The sequence below is a fragment of the Cantharellus anzutake genome (genome assembly GCF_015039405.1).
Source record: "Cantharellus anzutake strain C23 chromosome Unknown EI90scaffold_207, whole genome shotgun sequence".
NCBI lineage: Eukaryota > Fungi > Basidiomycota > Agaricomycetes > Cantharellales > Hydnaceae > Cantharellus > Cantharellus anzutake.
Genome location: NW_024067157.1, coordinates 35,033 through 43,790, shown reverse-complemented (window position 1 = coordinate 43,790; position 8,758 = coordinate 35,033).

Genomic DNA, 8,758 nt, shown 5'->3' with positions numbered 1-8,758 from the left:
TGAAGTTGAAACAGGATGCAAACATGATTACTGCCGTCACGATATGTGACGAGACAATTTATCGCCGAAGGTGCATGTAAAGGATAGCGCATCTCTCATCGTGGTGATGGTGCCATGGGGACATCTGGTGTCTCGAACATATCACATGAATGTCACTCGGCGCCGGATAACATACAGAAAGGTTGGACTACTATAGGCTGACTACACATGACAGGTGAAATTCAACCCCGTAAACTGGCCCCGAATCCTTGTTGAACAAAAACGCACCTGTATAGTTAGATTCTTTCCGGAGCCGCTCTTCCCGCCGGCATCAAGATACCACTCAGAAAATAGGAGCGCACTTGAAGGCAATCTTAAGTCTCCCACGCGAGGGACATCGCGCGCGCGTCCCTTCCCCCCCCCCCCCCCCACTAGGGTCCATAGTGGCCAAGTGCTCTACAGGATATTACTAACAGAATATTTTTTGACTGTACACTTATCTCGGCCCTAAGTGTGCTTATTTTCATCACAACGAACCGTCAAACGCGTTAGCATCAACCATCCTTCAGGCCTTGAATAAGTACATAGGATGCTGACTTTCGTGGGTTCCGCGAACTCTCGCTCACTCTGTGCTAAACGCTGGCACCTATTGATTTTCTGCATGGCATGGGAGAAAAAAATGCGCAGTGGCAATAGTTCTTAGTCCCTACCATTCCGGAAGCCTCCACGGTTACCAGGCTGCTCTTAGACGGCCCTTGTGATGACATGCTCTTTAACCGAATTATTCCAACATCCAATACGAAAACTCTCCTCCGATTTCTACTCCGTCTCATCCTCACTCCTTTCGCTACAACGTGTTCTGCGCTCATGGGGTCAACGCTACAGTGAGTCAACCATGATAAACATTTGGTCTTAGGGATGTGTACGTCGAATCGTCTCGGCCGTCCTAGGCTTCATACTCACTAGCGCAGTGGCGTCAAGGCTTATCCCAACGCAATCAGCTCAATTCGGTACGTGGTTTGTGTGAAATCGCACGGATTGGGTTGAGGGAAGGCCTAGTGCGCATTCTGGGATTCTGGGGGACTGCCCCGGGACGTTTCGGGTGCGGGGGAACTTGGTCCTTGATACCCCTCCGCCCACAGATTCGGAGCTCATGGAGTCCGTGGATTCGGGGGATATCCGGATCCCGTCACCCCTGGGGTAAGTTTCTTATATATCACATACCCCGCCAGAATAGTTTGGTCCACACCCCAGCCACCCCCGTGGGCAGGGATGAAGGGTCGGGAACAGAAACTGTAGTTGCAAGTCAACAAGTGTAAGATACAGTGGGAGCCGCGCCGGAGGCCAAACACAGAAGTTGTTGTCGAAAGTGTAAGAGTGGGGCCAATCAACAGTGCCCATTCCAGTCCCGACAATGTTTCGGAGTTACTGGAGCCGATTGAGGTGGTTGAATTGCTCTCAACCGGCCACCTCAACCAGCCTCGGAGTGATGCATATGTTTGGTATATCACCAATATACAAAAGGGACTCCGACTCTCCATCATTCTTTTGTGTCTTGCTCAGTCAGGTGCGCCATTTTCACGTTATCCATAGCACCTTTTGTTCACTTACTCAGCGGCTTTCTCGTACGCGGCGGCTCAGACAATAAAACACCGTATGTCTCGCCCTCTAACCACGCAGTCGATTCCATAATAATATCTTCTGTCAGCTCAAAGAGTCTCAAATGGCGATACTGAGTTGCTGCCAGCGCGTTCGCTGATGCGTTATGCTCCATCATTGCTTGCGTGTCTTGCCACCGGCAATTCCTTCACGCTAACAAGCAATTTGAGGAAAGTTCGGCACACAGGGCTGGCAGAATGCAACATCTCGTATCGAGGGCAGCAACTCGATGTGTACATAGGTTCTCCCAAGATCGCACACTACTGGCAGAACGTCCAACGGCCACAGCGGGGTGGTCTTACGCTGGATCTTTAGTCTCAGATAGGCGAAGGCTAAGTAGTAGCCATACGGCACTGCTCTCCGTTTTAGTATGGATCCCCTTTATACCCTTCGGGTAACGATAGGATCACTCGAAGAATACTCTTTGTCGTTCCTACACATCAATTACTTATATTAGCACCCATCATTCTGTCTTTGATTCTTCTGTTCTGTCCCTATCTCCCCTTTGCTTCTGATTCCCAATATCATAGACTCTTCTTAACAACGGATTATCCTGACCGTTGAGAAGTGAACAGCGTCATGCGACCACTCAACTTAGCAAAGTTGGAAATATGGCTTGGGGATAATCAATATTGCGGACCCCATATCTCAAGCGCTAGAAAGTTTCCAGCTTCAAATGCAGGAATCCATTTTACGAAGGCACACAACAGCTTTGGCAACTTGAGTTTGTCTCAGATTGTAACACCATAGATCTTATCGGCGTGCCTTCTTCATCATACACGACCTGAAGCGACACGAGCGGAGTTAATATGCAGTATATCGCGTCAACGAACGCGTCAGCAGCGATCCAGTATCGCCACTTGAGACCTTTGTAACTGACCGAAGATAATATTATGAGGGAATCAGTTGCGTGTATAAAGGGCGAGACATATTTGATTGCCTGAGCTGCCGTGCGCGTGAAAATCGCTGAGTATTACAGTGAGTGAACAAAAAGTGCCGATAATACTTGGTCGAGCGAGGCACAGAAGAATAATCGTCATCAAACAGAGTCGGAGTCCCTTTTGTATGTACCAGTGACATCCGCCCGCTTAGATGTAGAACATTTGACCACGGTCGGGGAAGGGAAGGGATAGGATATCGATCCGTCACGTTGGGAACTTTTGCCTTCAAGAACACTCGTACTTTCTGGTATCCGTGACTGAGATTTTCATACCAACAAGAGGAGGGTCCCTAACTATACAGGTACGTTTTTTTCGATAAGATCTGGGGCCAGTTTACGGGTTAAATTTTATCTGTGCTGTGATGCCAGTCTAGCCCATTTGTGCCTGTATGTTATCCAGTGCAGAGTGGGCGGAGCCAAGTCCCGAAGAGCGAAAACGAGGCAAGCCTACTGAAACACGCAGAAATTTTTATCCTTTTGGATGATAGACACAGACCCGAGAGCACCGCAACACGACAAAGCACAAAGGGTCATCGGCCACGAGATGGTTGGAGAGTCCCTCAACATCAACGCGCCAGAAGCACAGGTAAAAAAACACTAATAGAGGTGGGGGTCGATTCAGTTTGCTGAAAAGCCTCTACGCATTAGACGCACGCTGCTTTTCATAAGACGGGAGTCGAGGCTGAGCAGTGCTGTCCAAGGGACACAATTAAGTCAGTGACAATTCTCACTGATAGCGCCTGCATGACAATAGCCGTTCGCGTTGACACCTTGAAGTTGGGGGCTTTGCCACCCGGATTCAATGCAATATTGTATGATCAGCTCGGCCACTTCCGTCACATTGACACTGGCATCTGAATTTCACCATGTCTTGAACGGAATTCTGAGTACAAAGGATGAATTAATGCATGACTACCCACCATTCTCCCAGAACGGAGTCCTGCAGATGATAATTTTTTCTGCACTTTGCTTTCTCGCCTCTCATGTAATACGTTCAAGACACCAGATCTACTTTAGTAGAGGCTGGGATCCTGCCTAGACACCAGACGACCCCGGGACCGCCCCACACTATGAGAGGAGTACTCACATCAATCCTGTGCCATTTCAGGTCGTGTGTGGCGAACAAATATTACTAGGCGAACGAGGCACTCTGACGGGATTGATCATGCTGAGGTCCGGAAGGTTGATTCATCATGTGAATTGCTGAATTGGAGTGCGGAAATATTGCCGGGTCTAAAGAAGTCTCGTGCCGCAGTAAGCACGGGCAACAGACATCCAGAGCGGAGGACCTATCTACACCTTAAGCGGGTACGATCTCTTTCGAGTCTTCCATCAGACTGAGGTCAGCTAGCGCGTCTCTCGACTGTCTCGCTCTAGCTCTGGCGCGAGGCTGGCCGGCGCTCCGCACTTCGGTGCCAATATATTCTAGAGTCACCTTCCCCTCGACTTCGAGTATCGTAAGGTTAGTCCGGGTGCCTCCTTAGCTCCAGTGTCCACACAGTTCAGCAGAACTGGTATTACTTGGTGACGCTGTCTGTACCATGCATGAACGCTGCCGGCTACTAGGCATCGTCCGATGCTGCGGGTTGAATCTCGTATTTCAAACTTTGTGACTTCGGGGGGCACCTTGGTCGTGGGTTTTCTCTTAGCATCGTCAATTACTTGCGGTCATGCATGCCTCGCCATTCAAGGCCCTGTGGTCAGCCTAACTGAGCTCAAAGCCTTTGCATACGGACTGTACAATGGCGTTTACTCGGCAGAGGCTGGTGACAGTCTGACCCAACCACTGTGGCTTCTAACTCGTCGACAGCTGGGAGGATCGCTAGGACCCGGAACATCATCAGGCATGTGACCAGCCTCCATAGTAGGAATACCATAATGCTGGACATCTGTGCGACTTGGACTTGAACTCTAAGTAGTAGCACCCTCTCGTTTCGTGATGTGCACGAAACATGCTCTACGAGCGCAGGTGGAAAAGTCGCCAACGTGTGTTTGCCATTTGTTGTTCTTCGCCCTCTCATTCCAAACATTATTGTTGTCAGTACCATTTGGGGTGAATGCGTTATTGCTTCTGAGTATCCCGTCATCGGATGTTGCATGTATACCCGGCCAGGGGGCCAAATGCAACGCAACTCAACGCCCCATGTCGAAGGTCGCTGATGCCTCGCCTGTTGATGATGCGAATAGCAGGGGAGTTCTCAATGTATTTCTTGCACACCAAGCACAGGCGGGCATGCAATTACTTTTTGTCAGGAAGGAGTGTGTTGGAGTCACCAGCTGAGCTCTTACAGGATGATGGAAGTATGACAAGCCAAGTTAGCAAATAACCCGGTGACGCCCGTGCACTTTTACAGGGCTGGGAAATGCTTCAATGGACGAGGTTCTCAGGCGAAAGGAAAGCACAAGCACGAATTTGGGGCTCTCGATTCCCCTGCTGTCATTCACATCAATATACCTGCTAGCTTGCCAACAGTGAAACTATGCCAACACCAGACTCGGCGTTGTTGAAAGAGGGCTGGTGATGACTGATTGGGTGTCGATGCACATGTAAATCTTGAATGCTATTTCTATGAAGAGAGTAAAGTACATCCAGCGAATTTCAGCCAGCAAACGCCTGAATTAACCCAAATCATTTACGCTAGAAGGCAATGCTTCAGAGTGTCGAAACAGAAAACATTGCGATCGGGTCAAACCCGGCAGTTGACGAGAGGTGAAGTAGTGTTCTGATTATTTTCAGGGAATCGTTCGACTCCCTCCTCACTCAGCCTTCGATAAGGGAATTAGATAGGACACATCTAGCTGATTTTGCGGAAGGAACTTACAGGTCATTAATGAGGTCGCGTGAGAAGCTGTGGGAAAGAACTGAGAACGGAATAAACAGTCATAACACACCAACTCACACATGATGGAATACACCGGACAGACCGTGTTCTGCTGGGCCATTCGCGAGTACTTGATCACTAAGTGCTCTCTTGAGCTCACCCTCACTAATTTCTCTCCCGACCCTGGGTCCACGAGCAGGGCCCCTTGAATGACCGGCCACAGTGTCAGTGCAGAACAATTCCAAAATTCGGATGAGATACTCACAGCCCGAACATGTTTGGAGGGAAATGGGGAATTACGATTCCTGGGCCCAGTGGTCCGATCTGACGTCCTAGCAACGGTCGTGCAATGCCTGGGCCAAAGAGGTCTGGTCGAATTTCAATTCCTGGGCCCAGTGGTCCGAACCGACGTCCTGGCGGCAGTCGTGCCATAGCTGGGCCATAGCCTAAAAAGGGCAGTGAAATCCCATTATCTTTGAGACTTTCTCGGCGGGCGATTTCCCAAACATGCTCGTCGCGGCTAGATACTTCTGCATTGCGGCCTTGAACACGAGAGAGACCTGGAGGGTAATGGAAAGGTCCAAGTTCTGGGGCGAGTGGTTCCAATCGACGTCCTAGGGGTGATCGTGGTGCCTTAGCTGGGCCATAGCCGAAAAGTGGCCCATACCGACGTCCTAGAAACGGCGGTCGCACGAGTGGGCTGAAAGCGCCCGGTGGAAGCCGAGGACCACTAGGAAAAACACCACGTCGTACTGGAAGCGGAACTTCAAGAAGCGGAATATTATGAGGAATAAAAGGAATAAAAGGTTGACGGCGGACGGCGTTATGCTCGTCGCGGCTAGACAGGCCCTGATTGCGGGCATCGACGTCGCGAGGGAGACTAATAAATGCGCTAGTGAGATCCCATGTAGATATTAAACATTATTTTGCGTGGATTTACATTCCAGGGGCTGCCAAAGCCTGGGACACGAACAAGATAGTGACGACAACAGTCGTGAAAGCCCGCATGGTTGAATGATGGTGCAAATGAACGATGCAATAGAAAGCAAATGTGGGTGTGGGTCGAGGTTGTAAAGAGGAAGCTAGGGAATGGGAATCTTTAGCCCGAAGACTGCGAGTTATCCTGCTGCGTACAACAGCAGTTGAGGTTGAACTCACTGCAACCAGCGCACTAGAAAAGAAGAGGACTGAATGCTTGACTGAGACCTGCCAGTGAGGGAACCTGAGAAAGAATTTCCGTCGTTTTAAACGTCATTCACCGCCTTGTCCAATTAAGGAGCCGTGGATCATTCGGTCAACTAACAGCAACGGGCAATCCAAACTCGGGTATATGATTGATGTCGACAACTGTAGTAGTTAGGTTAGGTGGTGAGATGGGGTTACGCCGAGCACATAGTTCTGATATAAACGTGGTCACATCAGGCAGCAGGCGTTCACCGTCCGGTGCAGTGTCAGCATCGAGGCATGATTACGGCTAGTTTACGGGGGCTGGGGCTGAATCTAATCTGAATCATCTGTTGTTTGTAGCCGGGTGCGTGTGACGTCTTCGGAATAAACACATGATATCTCAAGGTCTTGAATATGGGTTGGACCCAAGAACGCTGCAAAATGACGAGGCACGGAAGGTCATCCAACTAACGGGGGTGGGGGTTGGTTCAGCTGGAAAGAAGTCTCCACGCACACAGGTGAGAACGCTACTTTCTGAGAGACGCTCGAGACTGAACAGTACTATCCAGCGGCTTGAAGCGTCATAGTCCCACCCAATGGTTCATTTGTGAGCGCTGGTGTGGTAATAGCCGTTAGCGCAAATTCACTTTGGCGCTGCGAAGTTGGGCTTTGCTTCGATGCAAAGCCGGGGACTGAATGCGGAACCACTTCCATCACATTAACAGCAACTGGCGCTGAATTAATGCACGACTGTGTCCATACCGCCTAATTCTCCTAGGATGGAGTCCTGCAGATTACGATTTCCCAACACTTTGCTTTCTCGCCATTCATGCAATGTACCTGAATCTTCGACAATCCATTCAATCCGTCGATAAACTGTCTCGTCGAATATTGGGACGGCAGCGATCATGGCTGTACCCTGTCACATCAATCCTGTGCTGTAATTTCAAGTCGTGTGACGAACATAAGCACTCTGGTGTCGAAATCCAGAATCAAACTCGAGTCGCCGAAGACATTGATAAAGCGGATTGCTGAAATTGGAGCGCAGGAAACTGAACAACATTACTCGGCCTGGGAGAGGCGGGTTCTCGTGCCGCAATAAGCACTGGCGACAGACTTCCAGAGCCGAGAACCATCTAGACCTTAAGCGGGCACAGTTTTTTCATCACTTGTCCTACCTGCTTGTCAAGTAAGGCGAGCTCAGTGTGCTTCCTTAGCTCCAGTGTTCCTACACAGTTTAGCCGAACTGGTGAGGCTGTCCGCACTATGAATGCTCCCAACTACTAGGCATCGTCTGATGTCGGTGCTGGGGGGAATGCGTAAAACCTTTGGACGCACCAACTGCTTCGCTTCTCAGCTTCCCGAATTGCGGATTGAGGCTGTATTTCAAACTATGTGACTTCGGGCGTGCCTCGCCATTCCAAACCCCCGCCTGTGAGCCTAATTGAGTTCAAAGCTTTTGCATTATGTATTGTTGTATGAGTCAACTCCGGCGTTCAGGGGCAACACTCGAGCAACGAGAGACAAAGGTATGGAACTAAAGCTATATTATCATTATGTTTAACTACGGTGTTTTATAGTACAACAGGGCGATGCTACAGGATGGACCGCGCGCAGATGCGTCGGAGAGGCGGTGTCGGAATGGGTCAAATTGCCGAAACGGTGTAATTCGACATTGTTCAATGGCGTTTGTTCAGCAGTTCAGCCCAACTATTATGCCCTTTCATAGGTGTTGACCTCGTCGACAGCTGGGAGGGATCGTTAGGACCCGGAACATCATAATGCTGGACACCTGTGCGAGCTGTGCCGGATGGGACTTGATCTCCGAATAGGGTCCTTTCATTGACAACTCTACACGCATGAAACATGCTTTGCGAGCGTAGATGGGAAATTGCAAACGGATGCTTATAATCTATGTATCATATGCAGCATTCGCTTGTTCGCTCCCTCATTCCAAGTAAACAATATTGTCGTCACTACGATCGGCGTGAATGCCCATTTGCTATTTCTATGAAGAGAGTAAAGTACATCCAGCGAAATCTCAGCCAGAAAGTGCCTGGATCAACGTCGATTAATCCGAATCATCTAGCTGCATCAGGGTCGAAACAAAAACATTGTGATAGGGTCAGTCGACGAGAGGTGAAGCAGCGTCCTGACTATCTTCAAGGGACCGTTTGACCCCCTCATCACT